Genomic DNA, 17,157 nt, shown 5'->3' with positions numbered 1-17,157 from the left:
AATAGCAGGGGGTACCTGGAATTAAGTTTTGCTGTCATAGGCAAAGAATCTACAAGGTAAGCCCTCACACGTAAGCCTTCTCCCAAATCTCTGTCCATATTACTGGACTTTAATATCACCACTAGAGCCTGGACTTGAATCTCAGTTGTTGCGGTTCAGGTCTGGGAATCTCACCCTACTCGATTCCTGGAGCCCCCTTTTTCCAGGGCCTGGACACTCGCATGCATAACCATCTCAACACCAAAACCATTTCCACACCTGCAGCTGGCTAACATCTTACTTCAAACTGGGCAGAACAGTGCAAACAGAATGCTAGCTCCTGTTTAAATTCCAGCAAAATCTTGGCTTTAGCTCCTGCTGCCCTGCTCCAGACACCACAACACTGTCCCTTGGATACAGATGCTGTGTCCAACATTGCTAGTCCTCACCAAATTTATTTCCTCTTCTTGGGCTCGTAGCCCAGTCTCTCTTGCAGTTAGATGTGACTATATGATTTAGTTTTACCAAAGGGAAGTAAGAAATGGTATTCCAAGTTTAGCCCATAAAAACCTCGTATGTGCCTCTTTCCCCTTCCAGGGCAACCTTGAAAGTTGTTTGTTAAAAATGGCAAAGTCGGGCTTCCCTGGTGGCTCAGTGGTTAAGAATCCGCCTGCCAACGCAGGGGACACGGGTTCGAGCCCTGGTCTGGTAAGATCCCACATGCCACGGAGCAACTAAGCCCATGCGCCACAACTACTGAGCCTGCGCTCTAGAGCCTGTGCGCCACAACTACTGAGCCCGCGTGCCACAACTACTGAGCCCACGCGCCAGGAGCCCATGCTCCACAACAAGAGAAGCCTCCGCAATGAGAAGCCCGTGCACCGCAACGAAGAGTAGCCCCCACTCGCTGCAACTGGAGGACGCCCGCGTGCAGCAATGAAGACCCAATGTGGCCAAAAATAAATAATAAAATAAAATTAATTAATTAAAAAAAAAGGCAAAGTTGTGCTCACTTCAGCAGCACATATACTAAAATTGGAACAATACAGAGAAGATTAGCATGGCCCCCTGCACAAAGATGACACGCAAATTCATGAAGCATTCCATTTTTTAATAACCTATAATGGAATATAATCTGAAAAAATAACTGAATCACTTTGCTGTACACCTGAAACTAACACAATACTGTAAATCAACTATACTTCAATTTTTTTTTCAAACATCTTTATTGAAGTATAATTGCCTTACAATAGTGTGTTAGCATCTGCTTTATAACAAAGTGAATCTGTTATACATATACAATATGTTCCCATTTCTCTTCCCTCTTGCATCTCCCTCCCTCCCACCCTCCCCATCCCACCCCTCTAGGTGGTCACAAAGCACCGAGCTGATCTCCCTGTGCTATGCGGCTGCTTCCCACTAGCTATCTATTTTACATTTGGTAGTGTATATATGTCCATGACACTCTCTTACCCTGTCACATCTCACCCCACCCCCTCCCCATATCCTCAAGTCCATTCTCTAGTAGGTCTGTGTCTTTATTCCCGTCTTGCCACTAGGTTCTTCATGGCTTTTTTTTTTTTTTTCCTTAGATTCCGTATATATGTGTTAGCATACTGTATTTGTTTTTCTCTTTCTGACTTACTTCACTCTGTATGACAGACTCTAACTCCATCCACCTCATTACAAATACCTCCATTTCATTTCTTTTTATGGCTGAGTAATATTCCATTGTATATATGTGCCACATCTTCTTTATCCATTCATCTGTCGATGGACATTTAGGTTGCTTCCATGTCCTGGCTATTGTAAATAGAGCTGCAATGAACATTTTGGTACATGACTCTTTTTGACCTATGGTTTTCTCAGGGTATATGCCCAGTAGTGGGATTGCTGGGTCGTATGGTAGTTCTATTTGTAGTTTTTTAAGGAACCTCCATACTGTTCTCCATAGTGGCTGTATCAATTTACATTCCCACCAACAGTGCAAGAGTGTTCCCTTTCCTCCACACCCTCTCCAGCATTTATTGTTTCTAGATTTTTTGATGATGGCCATTCTGACCGGTGTGAGATGATATCTCATTGTAGTTTTGATTTGCATTTCTCTAATGATTAATGATGTTGAGCATTCTTTCATGTGTCTGTAGGCCATCTGTATATCTTCTTTGGAGAAATGTCTATTTAGATCTTCTGCCCATTTTTGGATTGGGTTGTTCGTTTTTTTGTTATTGAGCTGCATGAGCTGCTTGTAAATCTTGGAGATTAGTCCTTTGTCAGTTGCTTCATTTGCAAATATTTTCTCCCATTCTGAGGGTTGTCTTTTGGTCTTGTTTATGGTTTCCTTTGCTGTGCAAAAGCTTTTCAGTTTCATTAGGTCCCATTTGTTTATTTGTGTTCTTATTTCCATTTCTCTGGGAGCTGGGTCAAAAAGAATCTTGCTGTGATGTATGTCATAGATTGTTCTGCCTATGTTGCTGTGATGTATGTCATAGATTGTTCTGCCTATGTTTTCCTCTAAAAGTTTGATAGTGTCTGCCCTTACACTTAGGTCTTTAATCCATTTTGAGTTTATTTTTGTGCATGGTGTCAGGGAGTGTTCTAATTTCATACTTTTACATGTTCCTGTCCAATTTTCCCAGCACCACTTATTGAAGAGGCTGTCTTTTCTCCACTGTATATGCTTGCCTCCTTTATCAAAGATAAGTTGACCATATGTGTGTGGGTTTATCTCTGGGCTTTCTATCCTGTTCCATTGATCTATATTTCTGTTTTTGTGCCAATACCAAACTGTCTTGATTACTGAAGCTTTGTAATATATTCTGAAGTCAGGGAGCCTGATTCCCCCAGCTCCATTTTTCGTTCTCAAGATTGCTTTGGCTATTCGGGGTCTTTTGTGTTTCCATACAAATTGTGAAATTTTTTGTTCTAGTTCTGTGAAAAATGCCAGTGGTAGTTTGATAGGGATTGCATTGAATCTGTAGATTGCTTTGGGTAGTAGAGACATTTTCACAATGTTGATTCTTCCAATCCAGGAACATGGTATATCTCTCCATCTATTTGTATCATCTTTAATTTCTTTCATCAGTGTCTTATAATTTTCTGCATACAGGTCTTTTGTCTCCTTAGGTAGGTTTATTCCTAGATATTTTATTCTTTTTGTTGCAATGGTAAATGGGAGTGTTTTCTTAATTTCACTTTCAGATTTTTCGTCATTAGTGTATAGAAATGCAAGAGATTTCTGTGCATTAATTTTGTATCCTGCTACTTTACCAAATTCATTGATTAGCTCTAGGAGTTTTCTGGTAGTATCTTTAGGATTCTCTATGTATAGTATCATGTCATCTGCAAATAGTGACAGCTTTACTTCTTCTTTTCCGATTTGGATTCCTTTTATTTCTTTGTCTTCTCTGATTGCTGTGGCTAGGACTTCCAGAACTATGTTGAATATTAGTGGTGAGAGTGGGCAACCTTGTCTTGTTCCTGATCTTAGTGGAAATGGTTTCAGTTTTTCACCATTGAGGACAATGTTGGCTGTGGGTTTGTCATATATGGCCTTTATTATGTTGAGGAAAGTTCCCTCTATGCCTACTTTCTGCAGGGCTTTTATCATAAATGGGTGTTGAATTTTGTCAAAAGCTTTCTCTGCATCTATTGAGATGATCATATGGTTTTTCTCCTTCAATTTGTTAATATGATGTATCACATTGATTGATTTGCGTATATTGAAGAATCCTTGCATTCCTGGGATAAACCCCACTTGATCATGGTGTATGATCCTTTTAATGTGCTGTTGGATTCTGTTTGCTAGTATTTTGTTGAGGATTTTTGCATCTATGTTCATCAGTGATATTGGCCTGTAGTTTTCTTTCTTTGTGACATCTTTGTCTGGTTTTGGTATCAGGGTGATGGTGGCCTCGTAGAATGAGTTTGGGAGTGTTCCTCCCTCTGCAATATTTTGGAAGAGTTTGAGAAGGATAGGTGTTAGCTCTTCTCTAAATGTTTGATAGAATTCGCCTGTGAAGCCATCTGGTCCTGGGCTTTTGTTTGTTGGAAGGTTTTTAATCACAGTTTCAATTTCAGTGCTTGTGATTGGTCTGTTCATATTTTCTATTTCTTCCTGGTTCAGTCTCGGCAGTTTGTGCATTTCTAAGAATCTGTCCATTTCTTCCAGGTTGTCCATTTTATTGGCATATAGTTGCTTGTAGTAATCTCTCATGATCTTTTGTATTTCTGCAGTGTCAGTGGTTACTTCTCCTTTTTCATTTCTAATTCTATTGATCTGAGTCTTCTCCCTTTTTCTCTTGATGAGTCTGGCTAATGGTTTATCAATTTTGTTTATCTTCTCAAAGAACCAGCTTTTAGTTTCATTGATTTTTGCTATTGTTTCCTTCATTTCTTTTTCATTTATTTCTGACCTGATCTTTATAATTTCTTTCCTTCTGCTGGCTTTGGGGTTTTTTTGTTCTTCTTTCTCTAATTGCTTTAGGTGCAAGGTTAGGTTGTTTATTCGAGATGTTTCCTGTTTCTTGAGGTAGGCTTGTATTGCTATAAACTTCCCTCTTAGCACTGCTTTTGCTGTGTCCCATAGGTTTTGGGTCGTCGTGTCTCCATTGTCATTTGTTTCTAGGTATTTTTTGATTTCCCCTTTGATTTCTTCAGTAATCACTTCGTTATTAAGTAATGTATTGTGTAGCCTCCATGTGTTTGTATTTTTTACAGATCTTTTCCTGTAATTGATATCTAGTCTCATAGCGTTGTGGTCGGAAAAGATACTTGATACGATTTCAATTTTCTTAAATTTACCAAGGCTTGATTTGTGACCCAAGATATGATCTATCCTGGAGAATGTTCCATGAGCACTTGAGAAAAATGTGTATTCTGTTGTTTTTGGGTGGAATGTCCTATAAATATCAATTAAGTCCATATTGTTTAATGTATCATTTAAAGCTTGTGTTTCCTTATTTATTTTCATTTTGGATGATCTGTCCATTGGTGAAAGTGGGGTGTTAAAGTCCCCTACTATGATTGTGTTGCTGTCAATTTCCCCTTTCATGGCTGTTAGTATTTGCCTTATGTATTGAGGTGCTCCTATGTTGGGTGCATAAATATTTACAATTGTTATACCTTCCTCTTGGATCGATCCCTTGATCATTATATAGTGTCCTTCTTTGTCTCTTGTAATAGTCTTTATTTTAAAGTCTATTTTGTCTGATATGAGAATTGCTACTCCAGCTTTCTTTTGATTTCCATTTGCATGGAATATCTTTTTCCATCCCCTCACTTTCAGTCTGTATGTGTCCCTAGGTCTGAAGTGGGTCTCTTGTAGACAGCATATGTATGGGTCTTGTTTTTGTATCCATTCAGCCAGCCTGTGTCTTTTGGTGGGAGCATTTAATCCATTTACATTCAAGGTAATTATCGATATGTATGTTCCTATTCCCATTTTCTTAAATGTATTGGGTTTGTTATTGTAGGTGTTTTCCTTCTCTTGTGTTTCTTGCCTAGAGAATTTCCTTTAGCATTTGTTGTAAAGCTGGTTTGGTGGTGCTGAACTCTCTCAGCTTTTGCTTGTCTGTAAAGGTTTTAATTTCTCCATCGAATCTGAATGAGATCCTTGCTGGGTAGAGTAATCTTGGTTGTAGGTTTTTCTCCTTCATGACTTTAAGTATATCCTGCCACTCCCTTCTGGCTTGCAGAGTTTCTGCTGAGAGATCAGATGTTAACCTTATGGGGATTCCCTTGTGTGTTATTTGTTTTTTTTCCCTTGCTGCCTTTAATATGTTTTCCTTATATTTAATTTTTGACAGTTTGATTAATATGTGTCTTGGCGTGTTCCTCCTTGGGTTTATCCTGTATGGGACTCTCTGTGCTTCCAGGACTTGATTAACTATTTCCTTTCCCATATTAGGGAAGTTTTCAACTATAATCTCTTCAAAAATTTTCTCAGTCCCTTTCTTTTTCTCTTCTTCTTCTGGTAACCCTATAATTCGAATGTTGGCACGTTTAATGTTGTCCCAGAGGTCCCTGAGACTGTCCTCAGTTCTTTTCATTCTTTTTTCTTTATCCTGCTCTGTAGTAGTTATTTCCACCATTTTATCTTCCAGGTCACTTATCCTTTCTTCTGCCTCAGTTATTCTACTATTGATCCCATCTAGAGTATTTTTAATTTCATTTATTGTGTTTTTCATCATTGCTTGGTTCCTCTTTAGTTCTTCTAAATCCTTGTGAAATGTTTCTTGCATTTTGTCTATTTTATTTCCAAGATTTTGGATCATCCTTACTATCATTATTCTGAATTCTTTTTCAGGTAGACTACCTATTTCCTCTTCATTTGTTAAGTCCAGTGTGTTTTGAGCCTGCTCCTTCATCTGCTGTGTGTTTTTCTGTCGTCTCATTTTGCCTATCTTACTGTGTTTGGGGTCTCCTTTTCACAGGCTGCAGGTTCGTAGTTCCCGTTGTTTTTGGTATCTGTCCCCAGCGGCTAAGGTTGGTTCAGTGGGTTGTGTAGGCTTCCTGGTGGAGGGAACTAGTGCCTGAGTTCTGGTGGATGAGGCTAGATCTTGTCTTTCTGGTGGGCACGTCCACGTCTGGTGGTGTATTTTGTGGTGTCTGTGGCCTTATTATGATTTTAGGCAGCCTCTCTGCCAATGGATGGGGTTGTGTTCCTGTCTAGCTAGTTGTTTGGCATAGGATGTCCAGCACTGTAGCTTGCTGGTCGTTGAGTGAAGCTGGGTCTTGATGTTGAGATGGAGATCTCTGGGAGATTTTTGCCGTTTGGTATTACGTGGAGCTGGGAGGTCTCTTGTGGACCAGTGTTCTGAAGTTGGCTCTCCCACCTCAGAGGCACGGCCCTGATGCCTGGCTGGAGCACCAAGAGCCTTTCGTCCACACGGCTCAGAGTAAAAGGGAGAAAAAATAGAGAGAAAGAAAGAAAGAGGCTATAATATAGTGAAGTAAAATAAAGCTATTGTAAAGCAAAGCTATACAGACAAAATCTCACCCAGAAGCATATACATATACACTCACAAAAAAAAGGAAAGGGGAAAAATTAATATCTCCTGCTCCCAAAGTCCACCTCCTGAATTTGGGCTGATTCGTTGTCTATTCAGGTGTTCAGCAGATGCAGGCACATCAAGTTGTTTGTGGAGCTTTAATCCGCTGCTTCTGAGGCTGCTGGGGGAGATTTCCCCTTCTCTTCCCTGTTCGCACAGCTCCCGGGGTTCAGCTTTGGATTTGGACCCGCCTCTGCGTGTAGGTCGCCTGAGGGCGTCTGTTCCCCGCCCAGACAGGACGGGGTTAAAGGAGCAGCTGCTTCGGGGGCTCTGGCTCACCCAGGCCGCGGGGAGGGAGGGGTACAGAGGAGGCGAGGCGAGCCTGCGGCGGCCGAGGCCGGCGTGACGTTGCACCAGCTCGAGGCGCGCAGTGCGTTCTCCCGGGGATGTTGTCCCCGGATCCCGGGACCCCGGCAGTGGCGGGCTGCACAGGCTCCCGGGAGGGGAGGTGTGGAGAGTGACCTGTGCTCACACACAGGCTTTTTGGAGGCGGCAGCAGCAGCCCCAGCGTCTCACGCCCGTCTCTGGGGTCCGTGCTGATCGCCGTGGCTTGCGCCCTTCTCTGGAGTTCGTTTAGGCGGCGCTCTGAATCCCCTCTCCTTGCGCGCAGCGAAACAAAGAGGCAAGAAAAAGTCTCTTGCCTCTTCGGCAGCTGCAGACCTTTTCCCGGTCTCCCTCCCGGCTAGCTGTGGTGCGCCAACCCCTTCAGGCTGTGTTCACGCCGCCAGCCCCAGTCCTCTCCCTGCGATCCGACCGCAGCCCGAGCCTCAGCTCCCAGCCCTGCCCGCCCCGGCGGGGGAGCAGACAAGCTTCTCAGGCTGGTGAGCGCCGCTCGGCGCCGAGCCTCTGTGCGGGAGTCTCTCCGATTTTCCCTCTGCGCCCCTGTTGCTGTGGGATCCGCGCTGATAGCCGCGGCTCGCGCCCTTCTCTGGAGTTCGTTTAGGCGGCGCTCTGAATCCCCTCTCCTTGCCCGCCACAAAACAAAGAGGCAAGAAAAAGTCTCTTGCCTCTTCGGCAGCTGCAGACTTTTTCCCCGGACTCCCTCCCGGCTAGCTGTGGTGCGCTAACCCCTTCAGGCTGTGTTCACGCTGCCAGCCCCAGTCCTCTCCCTGCGATCCGACCGAAGCCCGAGCCTCAGCTCCCAGCCCCGCCCGCCCCGGCGGCTAGGCAGACAAGCCTCTCGGGCTGGTGAGTGCTGCTCGGCGCCGAGCCTCTGTGCGGGAACCTCTCCGCTTTGCCCTCCGCACCTCTGTGGCTGCGCTCTCCTCCGTGGCTCTGAAGCTTCCCCCCTCCGCCCCCCGCAGTCTCCGCCCGCGAAGGGGCTCCTAGTGCGTGGAAACCTTTCCTCCTTCACGGCTCCCTCCCACTGGTGCAGGTGCCGTCCCTATTCTTTTGTCTCTGTTATTTCTTTTTTCTTTTGCCCTACCCAAGTACAGGGGGAGTTTCTTGCCTTTTTGGAGGTCGGACGTTTTCTGCCAGCGTTCAGTGGGTGTTCTGTAGGAGCAGTTCCACGTGTAGGTGTATTTCTACTGTATCTGTGGGAAGGAATGTGATCTCCGCGTCTTACTCTTCCGCCATCTTCTCTATCCATGCTATACTTCAATTTTTTAAAATTGCAAAGCCTTTCAGCCTGGCTCCCTGAATGCCTGTTCAGGGCATAGTTCCCCACCAACTTGAAATGTCTTGAACTCTTCTTGTGAGTGAAAATAAACTTGAATGTATTTGAGCCATTATACATATGGAGACTTTGGTTACTACAGTTGGCCTATCCAACTAATACAAGTGGAGCAAGCCCCAATCCACAACACCCTTTAGAGAATCATCCACGAGGACCCTCCTCATTGACGAGTTAACCTCCTTGGCCCTGTACTCAGTCTTAGCTTGCTGGTTTCTCCCACTCAGCACGGCTGAGATCCCAGCTTCTTATCTGTCAATTCCATCTAAATAAGCACAGCACTCTATGAACTCAGGGATGGAAAAAGCTGGATTTATGGCAAGGAGATGAGGGAGTGTACACATGCACAGCCCTGAGCCTGTTTCTCTCAGTCTGCTCATCCAACGGTGGCTTGAATGGCATCCCTCAGTGAGGGAATGTAAGCCTGTAACTTCAGTGTCACTCTGTGAAGAGATGACAGGATCCAAAAGAATGCCAATCTATATTACTCACTTCCCTTGCTTTTCTAGAGTAGATTTTTTTTTCATTCGTTCTTGTGATAGTAGATGTGGAAGTTGCCTTCTTTGGGGTAATTAAGAACTTCTGAAACCAGGTGGAACTTCCATTAACCCAGTTTATAAACAATGTTAGGGGTGTTCTGGGTCCCTATCTGATATGTGCTTTTCTTGCAATGCTTAAACAAGGCTTAGAACTTGAGTCCTTGAACCAGCAGAGGGCAGAGATGAGACACAAGAGAGAAGAATGGGGAACATAGTAAGACCAGGGAATTATCATGAGCATGGACCAACTGTTGCACTTTATTTGCTGTGAAGGGAGTTCCTTTATCAGAAGAAATGCTATGTGGAAAACTATGATGGTATATAAGGCATTCTGTAAGCCCAAGGATGATAGTTTTAGCAGAAGCATTGCATTCAGGGAAATCAAATCCATGTCCAAAGTGTTTATTCCAATAAGAACAAAGTGCTGCCTCTTCCATGATGGAAGCAGTCCAGTGTAATCAAACCAGTGCCATACTGGAGGCTCAGTATCGCTCTCTACTGCTGGCAGATTGGGCACTCAGCAGCAGTATAGCCAAGTTGGCCTTGGTGAGAAGTCCATGTTGTTGAGCTCATACATAACCTCCATATGAATTTAGGACCAGCCTTTCCATTTTTTGCATAAAAAAATTATTGGAACTTCTATAGGGATTGCATTGAATTTGTAGATTGCTTTGGGACATACTGCCATCTTAACATTAAGTCTTCTAATGCATGATATCTTTCCATTTATTTGGGTCTCCTTTAATTTCTTTCAGCAATGTTTTGTATCTTCTTAAACTTGTTGAGACTTGTTTTGTGGCCTAACATGTGATCTATGATGGAGAATGTTCCATATGCCTTTGAGAAGGATGGTCTGCTGCTGTTAGATGGAATATTCTGTATACATCTGTTAGGCCCATTTTGTCTATAATGTTGTCCAAATCCACTGTTTTCTTATTGATTTTCTGTCTGGATGATCTATGCATTGTTGAAAGTACAGGATTGAAGTTCCTACTATTATTGTAGTGTTTCTTACTCCCTTCAGATCTGTTAGTATTTGCTTCATATATCTAGGTGCTCTGATGTTGGGTGCATATATATTTACAACTGCTATATCCTCTTAATGAAATGACCCCTTTATCATTAGTTAATGACTTTCTTTGTCTCTTGTTGCTGTTTTTGACTTAAAGCTTAAAGTCTATTTTGTCTGATATAAGTATAGTTACCCCTGCTCTCTTGGTTTCCACTTACATGAAATATCTTTTCCCATCTCTTCACTTTCAGCATATGGGTATCCTTAAAGTTTAAGTGAATCTCTTGTAGGCAGATATAGATGGGTCTTGTTTTCTTATCCACCTAGCCACTCTATGACTTTCCATTGGAAAATTTAATCCATTTACAAGTAGAGTAATTTTTGATGACTTACTAATCAAGTGAGGACTTACTAATGACATCTTATTGTTTTCTGGTTGTTTTGTAGTTCCCTTATTCCCTTCCTCTTCTCTTACTACCTTCCTTTGTGAACTGATGATTTTTCATTTTGATATGCTTTCTCTTCTCTTTACCTTTTGTGTACCTACTGTAGCTTTCTGTTTTATGGTTACCATAAGGTTCACATAAAACATTTTATAGATATAGCAGTCTATTTTACACATAATGACTTATCTTCAATCACATAAAAAACTCCACCCTTTTACTTCCCCTCTTTTATGTTTCTGACATCACAATTTATCCCTTTTTATATTGTGTATTTATAAATTATTATAGCTACAATTATTTTTAATACTTTTGCCCTTTAACATTTATACTAGAGTTAAGTGGTTAGCACACCACTATATTACAGTATTAGAGTAATCTGATTTCGACTATATACTTACCTTTTCTTGTATATTTTCAAGTTTTCATGCTACTAATTAACATCCTTTCATGTTTTCATGTTATTCATTAGCATCTTTTCATTTCAGCTTGAATAACTTCTTTCAGCATTTCTTACAAGGCAGGGCTAGGGGTGATCAACTCCATCCAGCTTTTGTTTGTCTGGGAAAATGTTTATATCTCCTTGATTTTTGAAAGACAGCTTTGCCAGTTAGACAGTATTGGTTGGAAGTTTTTTCTTTCAGTTGTATATATTTCACTTTGAATATATCATTCTACTCTCTCCTAGCCTGCAAGGTTTCTGCTGAGAATTCTGCTGGCAGGCTTATGGGAGTTCCCTTGTAAGTTACAACTTTCTTCCCTCTTGCTGCTTTTAAGATTCTCTTTTTGTCTTTAATTTTTGACAGCTTTATTATAATGTGTCTTGGAGAATAATAACTTTTAATTTGAGATCGTTTGATGACCTATGAGCTTCATGAACTTGAATATCCATATTTCTCCCCAGATTTGGGACATTCTCATCCATTATCTCCTTAAATAAACTTTCTTCCCTCTTCTACCTTTCTTCTTCTACTGGGACCCCAATAATTCACAGATAGTTTCTTTTTATGGTTAATTTTGGTCAGTTTCAGCTCTTAGCACAGTAGCAGCTACCCATTCTCCCACCCCTAGCCCTCTGGCAGGCAGCTGTGCATGTATTGCAGGAACAACCTGCACATAACTTGCAGGAGCCAAGGTTGGCCAAAAAAAAAAAAAGAGAGAGGGAGAGAGAGAGAGACCCTGTCCTCCAATTATCAGGGATCTGTGCTTTGATTGCTGATTGATGCTTTTGATCACAAAGGTGCAGACAAAGAGGTAGGGAGCCATTTTTGTTGCACCACCCCCCATTGTTGGAAGTCCCTCCCCCTATGGATTAAATGAATTCTAGGGGATATGAAGGTCCAGTGCCCTTTTTTCTCTCCTCATTTTTCTTTTTTTCCCCTATCGGGAGGCAGACATCAAAGACTAGGACATTTGAAAACAATTGCATCTGTGGAGGAAATGAGAAAGTGACTGTGCATGCCCAGGAAAGGGCACAGGCTGAAAATAGACGTGGGAAGACATTACATTTATTCCTCAGGCTAATCCCTGACACAAAAATAATCTGCAACAAACGAAAGACAAAACAAAGTAATAAACAAAAGACAAAACAAAGTAATAAACAAAAATATTTTTTTATAAGCCAGCAAACCCTAGGGAAGGGGGAGAACCTGATTTGCATTTACAACATTATTAGATTCAAATGTCCAGCTGTCAACAAAATTCACAAAAGAAAAAGAAAAGTATGACTCATTCAAAGGAAAAAATAAATAAACAGAAACTGTCCCTGAAAAAGACCTGGTGGCAGATCTACTAGATGAAGACTTTAAAGCAACAGTCTTAAAGATGCTCAAAAAACTAAAAGAAGATGTGGGGAAAGCCAAGACAACAATGTGTGAAAAAAATGGAAATATCAATAAAGAGATGGAAAACCTCAAAAACAGAAAGGAAATACTGGAGCAGAAAAGTACAATAAATGAAATTTAAAATTTACTAGAGAGGGTCAAAGACAAATTTGAGCAGGCAGAAGACATAATCAGCAAAACTGAAGATAGGACAATGAAATTATTAAATCAGAGGAACAAAAAGAAAAAAGATTGAAGAAAAGTGAACACTTACTTCAGGAAACAAGAAAAATCTCAAATAAAAACCTAACCTTACAATGAAAGCAACTCGAGAAAGAAGAACAAACAAAACCCAAAGTTAGCAGAAGGAAAGCAATCATAAAGATCAGAGCAGAAATAAATGAAATAGAGATGCAGAAATAAATGAAATAGAGATGAAGAAAACAACAGAAAAGATCAATGAAATTAAAAGCTAGTTCACTGAAAAGATAAAGAAAATTGATAAACCTTTAGCTAGACTCATCAGGAAAAAAAGGGAGAGGGCTCAAATCAATAAAACTAGAAATGAAAAAGGAGAAGTTAGAACTCACACCACAGATATACAAAGGATCATTAAGAGACTACTACAAGCAACTATACGCCAATAAAATGTACAACCTAGAAGAAACGGACAAATACTTAGAAAAGTACAACTTTCCAAGAATGATCCAGGAAAAAATAGAAAATATGAACAGACTGATCGCAAGTACTGAAATTGAAACTGTGATTTAAAAACTTCCAACAAACAAAAGTCCAGAATCAGATGGCCTCACAGGCAAATTCTATCAAACAGTTAGAGAAGAGTTACCACCTATCCTTCTGAAACTCTTCCAGGGACTTCCCTCTGGCAAAGTGGTTAAGAATCTGCCTGCCAATGCAGGGGACATGGGTTCAATCCCTGGTCCGGGAAGATCCCATATGCCACGGAGCAACTAAGCCCGTGCGCCACAACTACTGAGCCTGAGCTCTAGAGCCCACGAACCACAACTACTGAGCCCACATGCTCTAGGGCCTGCATACTGCAACTGCTGAGCCAACTGCTTCTCCTGCATTGAGAAGCCCACGTACCACAACGAACAGTAGCCCCTGCTCATTGCAACTAGAGAAAGCCCGCACACAGCAACCAAGACCCAACACAGCCAAAACAAACAAATAAATAAATAAAATTAAAAAATATATACTTTTCAAAAAAACTGCAGAGGAAGGAACACTCCCAAGCTCATTCTATGAGGCCACCATCACCCTGATACCAAAACCAGAGAAAGATATCATAAAAAAGGAAACTTACAGGCCAGTACACTGATGAACATAGACGCAAAAATCCTCAACAAAATACTAGCAAACCGAATCCAACAACACATTAAAAGGATTATACACCATGATCAAGTGGAATTTATCCTAGGGATGCAAGGATTCTTCAATATGTGCAAATCAATCAGTGTGATACACATCAACAAACTGAAGAATAAAAAACATATGATCATCTCAATAGATGCAAAAAAAGCTTTTGAAAAAATTCAACACCCATTTATGACCAAAAGAAAAAAAAAATCTCCAGAATGTGGGCATAGAGGAAACCTACCTCAACAAAATAAAGGCCATATATGACAAACCCACAGCTAACATCATTCTCAACAGTGAAAAACTGAAAGCATTTCCTCTAAGATCAGGAACAAGACAAGGATGTCCACTCTCACCACCTTTATTCAACATAGTTTTGGAAGTTCTAGCCACGGCAATCAGAGAAGAAAAAGAAATAAAAGGAATGCAAATTGGAAACGAAGAAGTAAAATTGTCACTGTTTGCAGATGACATGATACTAGACATAGAAAATCCTAAAGATGCTACCAGAAAATTACTAGAGCTCATCAATGAATTTGGTACAGTTGCAGGATATAAAATTAATACACAAAAATCTCTTGCATTCCTATACACTAACAACAAAAGGTTAGAAAGAAAAAGAAACAATCCCATTTACCATCACATCAAAAAGAATAAAATACCTAGGAATAAACGTACCTAAGGAGGCAAAAGATCTGTACTCAGAAAACTATAAGGTGCTGAAGAAAGAAATCAAAGATGACACAAACAGATGGAGAGATATACCATATTCTTGGATTGGAAGAATCAATATTGTGAAAATGACTGTACTACCCAAAGCAATCTACAAATTCAATGCAATGCCTATCAAATTACAATGGCATTTTTCACAGAATTTGAACAAAAAAATTTTACAGCTTGTATGGAAACACAAAAGACCCCCAAATAGCCAAAGCAATCTTGAGAAGAAAAACGGGGCTGGAGGAATTGGGCTCCCTGACTTCAGACTATACCACAAAGCTACAGTAATCAAGACAGTTTGGTACTGGCACAAAAACAGAAATATAGATCAATGGAACAAGATAGAAAGTCCAGAGATAAACCCACACACCTATGGTCAGCTAATCTATGATGAAGAAGGCAAGAATATATAATGGAGAAAAGACAGTCTCTGAAATAAGTGGTGCTGGGAAAACTGGATAGCTACATGTAAAAGAATGAAATTAGAACACTTTCTAACACCATACACAAAAATAAACTCAAAATGGATTAAAGACCTAAATGTAAGGCTGATACTATAAAACTCTTAGAGAAAAATATAGGTAGAACACTCTCTGACATAAATCACAGCAATATCATTTCTGATCCACCTTCTAGAGTAATGAAAATAAAAACAAAAATAAACAAATGGGACCTAATTAAACTTAAAACCCTTTGCACAGCAAAGGAAACCATAAACAAAATGAAAAGACAACCTACAGAATGGGAGAAAATATTTGCAAGTGAAGTGACTGACAAGGGATTAATCTCCAAAATATGCAAACAGCTCATGCAGCTAAATATCAAAAAAACAAACAACCCAATCAAAAAATGGGCAGAGTATCTAAATAGACACTTCTCCGAAGAAGATATACAGATGGACAAGAAGCACATGAAAAGATGCTCACCATCACTAATTATTAGAGAAATGCAAATCAAAACTACAATGAGGTGTCACCTTGCACCAGTCAGAATGGCCATCATCAAAAATCTACACACAGTAAATGCTGGAGAAGGTGTGAAGAAAAGGGGACCCTTCTAAACTGTTGGTGGGAATGTAAATTAGTACAGACACTATGGAGAACAGTATAGAGTTTCCTTAAAAACCTAAAAATAGAGCTGATATATGAATCAGCAATCCCACTCCTGGGCATATACCTGCAGAAAACCATAATTCAAAAAGATACATGCACCCCAATGTTCATTGCAGCTCTATTTACAATAGCCAGGACATGGAAGCAACCTAAAGGTCCATTGACAGAGGAATGGATAAAGAACATGTGGTACATATACACAATACAATGGAATTTTACTCAGCCATAAAAAAGAATGAAATAATGCCATTTGCAGCAACATGGATGGACTTAGAGATTGTCATACTGAGTGAAGTAAGTCAGACAGAGAAGGACAAATATTGTATGATATCACTTATATGTGGAATCTAAAAAAATGGTACAAATGAACTTATTTACAAAACAGAGAGTCACAGATGTAGAAAACAATCTTATGGTTACTGGGGGGAAAGTGGGGGGGGGGATAAATTGGGAGATTGGGATTGACATATACACACTACTATATATAAAATAGATAACTAATAAGGACCTACTGTGTAGCACAGGGAACTCTACTCAGTACTCTGTAATGACCTACATGGAAAAAGAATCTAAAAAAGAGTGGATATATGTATATGTATAACGGATTCACTTTACTGTGCAGCAAAAACTAACACAGCATTGAAGATCCACTATACTCTAATAAAAAAATTTTAAATAACATAAAATTTATGCTCAAATAATTAATTAATTAAAATTACTAGAGAGATTCAAAGACAAATTTGAGCAGGCAGAAGAAATAATCAGGAAAATTGAAGATAGGACAATGAAATTATTAAGTTAGAGGAACAGAAAGAAAAAAGATTGAAGAAAAGTTAACAGAGCCTAAGGGATCTGAAGACTATCATGTAGCAGAACACCATCCACACTGTAGGAGTCCCTGAAGGAAAAGAGAGCAAGAAAGAAGAAGAGAGAATATCTGAGGAAAAAATGGCTGAAAACTTCCCAAGTTTGATGAAAGACATAAATATAAACATCCAAGAAGCTTGATGAACTTCAAGTAAGATTAACTCAAAGAGACTCATACCAAGACACATTATAATCAAACTTTCAAAAGACAAAGAGAATCTTGAAAGCAGCAAGAGAGAAGTGACTCATCACATATAAGGGATACTCAATTATATTATCAGCAGATTTCTCATCAGAAATTTTGGAGGCCAGAAGGAAGTAGGTCAACATATTCCAAGTACTAAAAGAAAAAACTGTCAACCAAGAATCTTACACCCAGCAAAACTGTCCTTCAAAAGTGAGGGACAGGGACTTCCCAGGTGGTCCAGTGGTTGAGACTTCACCTTCCAATGCAGGGGGTGTGGGTTCAATCCCTTGTCAGGGAGCTAGGACCCCACATGCCTTGTGGTCAAAAAAAGACCCCAAAACATAAAACAGAAGCAATATTGTAACAAA

General features: G+C 40.4%; 1 non-coding gene across 1 annotated transcript; it reads left to right on the top strand.

The window, feature by feature from the left end:
• The first annotated feature begins 984 nt into the window (after window positions 1-984).
• LOC114237167 (U6 spliceosomal RNA) lies at window positions 985-1,092 on the top strand. The gene has a single exon (XR_003622920.1). It is a non-coding gene; the product is annotated as a U6 spliceosomal RNA (small nuclear RNA).
• The last annotated feature ends 16,065 nt before the right edge of the window (window positions 1,093-17,157 follow it).

This window comes from Balaenoptera acutorostrata, chromosome 6 (genome assembly GCF_949987535.1).
Source record: "Balaenoptera acutorostrata chromosome 6, mBalAcu1.1, whole genome shotgun sequence".
NCBI classification, from domain to species: Eukaryota; Metazoa; Chordata; class Mammalia; order Artiodactyla; family Balaenopteridae; genus Balaenoptera; species Balaenoptera acutorostrata.
This window is presented reverse-complemented; position numbering and strand designations above follow the sequence as displayed.